The following is a 2,500-nucleotide window of genomic DNA, read 5'->3' on the forward strand; positions in this document are numbered from 1 at the left end:
CGACGGCAGCCACAAAAAAATGGATCTCCGACATCACACAACCCGACACACCTAAGTTTCGCGAGGCTCGGCCCCTCTTCCCCTTCGGATGTCCCCCTTCGGTACACCACCACATCATGCCATCCAGTCTGGAGCGTCGCCGACTCCCGTTGGCCAAGGTAGGGCCAACACAAGAGTAGCGGACGAACCAGTCATCTGGTCTTACCGGAGAAAGGGAGAGGTAGACTGCCACCACCAAACCCCACCCAAGCACACACCAGGCAGCAAAAAGCCATCATCCTAAAAGATGGTCCCACTTCACAAGACGAGGAGGTTCCCCGTCCTTCATTCCAACCCCAGGTGAGAACACACACACCCTTCTTTGCGATGGATAAAAGGCAAAAAGAGAGGGCAAAAAGCCAACGGCAAATTCCAACCAGACCCCCAGAGGCACACACCACAAAAAGTGAAGCCAGAGAGAGCCAGACAAAGAGAAGGATAGAGAGAGAGGGAGAGTTAGACCCCCGGAAGAGAATCATAGGTGCTGCGGCCTTTTTCGGGAATGTGACCAGGAAAGAGAGAAACCGACGAGGCCGATACACACATTAAAAATGAAAAAGTAACCATCACCGCGAAGGATTTTCCTCAAAAGACAAATCAGCAAGAAGTATGTCCAATCCTGGGGCCCATCGCCCCTCCAAATTAATGGAGGGGTCGGATAGAAATTTATAGAAATGTTACTTTTGTGAAACCCCTAGCCGACGAGAGAACTCTCACCGGTTTCGAAGTTCCATTTTCACATTCCGACCTGGGATGTTATGACTCCTCGGCCCACACTGCGAACGCGTCCCACACCCCTCCAAGTTTATCAGGAATTTCACCTGAGCTTGCAATAGAGATCGAGCGCGGTGGCGGTCACAGTGGTGGTCGACCAGGCGGAGCTTGAACGGCCTCGGCAAACACTTCTCCCCACCCTCCCAAATGAATGAGAGAATGGCTTGACAATACCGAGGCCATCGCCCCCCGCCAAAAATGGTTACTAGCTCTTGGGACTCGCTGCGACGTTACGCGTATCGGCACAAGACCAACCCTCTTTTTCCAGTCGCCCGCGCACCAAAAAAAATTTTGGCAGCGGGACTCACAATCCTTGACAGCCAGCTCACCATATAATACTCGGCGACCCTCCGCGGGACCTCCTCAGAGGGTCGCGTCGCCGGGAAACTAACCCCCACTCCTCACTGATCCAAGGTAACACGCCAGAAGTATCCAGGTAACCCCAGTAGTATCCAGGTATCCCCCTGCGAACGTCGGTACTGGGCTCAAAGAAGGCAGCGAGCAGTCGGGACCCGTAGGCACCGAGCAACCGTCACCCCCTCACGACTTTTCCCGAGACGCTTCAGAGGAACCCTTCCCCACATAGTACTCTCTGTGGGATTCGGCAGGCCCCCCCGTCCTACTGCACTAAGGAAGTTCCGAGACACACTTTTTTTTGTGGAAGACCACCCACCCTCCCTGTCCTGCCTGCTATCCCCGCCGCGACTCCTGGTCCCGGCCCTCCTCCCCGACTTCCTCCTTGTCCCGCTGCGAGTCCCGGACCTCCTCCCCACTACCTACTCCCGCCGCGAGTCCCAGTCCCGGCCTTCCTCCTCCTCCTCCTCTTCCCTAGTCCCGGCGCGAGTCCCGGACCTCCTCCCCCACTTCCTAGTCCCGTCGCGAGTCCCGGACCTCCTCCCCCTCTTCCTAGTCCCGGCGCGAGTCCCGGACCTCCTCCTTCTCTTCCTTGTCCTGCCGCGAGTCCCAGTCCCGTCGCGAGTCCCGGACTTCCTCCTTCTCTTCCTTGTCCCGCCGCGACTCCCTAGTCCCGTGGCGAGTCCCGGACTTCCTCCTCCTCTTCCTTGTCCCGCCGCGACTCCCTAGTCCCGTGCGCGAGTCCCGGACTTCCTCCTCCTCTTCCTTGTCCCGCCGCGACTCCCTAGTCCCGGCGCGAGTCCCCCGTCGCGAGTCCCGGACTTCCTCCTCCTCTTCCTTGTCCCGCCGCGACTCCCTAGTCCCGGCGCGAGTCCCAGTCCCGTCGCGAGTCCCGGACTTCCTCCTCCTCTTCCTTGTCCCGCCGCGACTCCCTAGTCCCGGCGCGAGTCCCAGTCCCGTCGCGAGTCCCGGACTTCCTCCTCCTCTTCCTTGTCCCGCCGCGACTCCCTAGTCCCGGCGCGAGTCCCAGTCCCGTCGCGAGTCCCGGACTTCCTCCTCCTCTTCCTTGTCCCGCCGCGACTCCCTAGTCCCGGCGCGAGTCCCAGTCCCGTCGCGAGTCCCGGACTTCCTCCTCCTCTTCCTTGTCCCGCCGCGAGTCCCGACCTCTTGTCCCGCTCCCTTGCCCAAGTCCCGACTCCTGGCTGTCTCGACTCCTCGTTGGCCGCCCAGTCTTCCGCATAGGTGGAAATAAATAAATAAATCATTTTTTAAAAATCAATTTTAAAATTAACTCCCTGTCTCGACTCCTTGCTGGCCGCCCAGTCTTGCGCCT

This window comes from Physcomitrium patens, chromosome 20, assembly GCF_059467195.1.
Source record: "Physcomitrium patens ecotype Gransden chromosome 20, ASM5946719v1, whole genome shotgun sequence".
NCBI classification, from domain to species: domain Eukaryota; kingdom Viridiplantae; phylum Streptophyta; class Bryopsida; order Funariales; family Funariaceae; genus Physcomitrium; species Physcomitrium patens.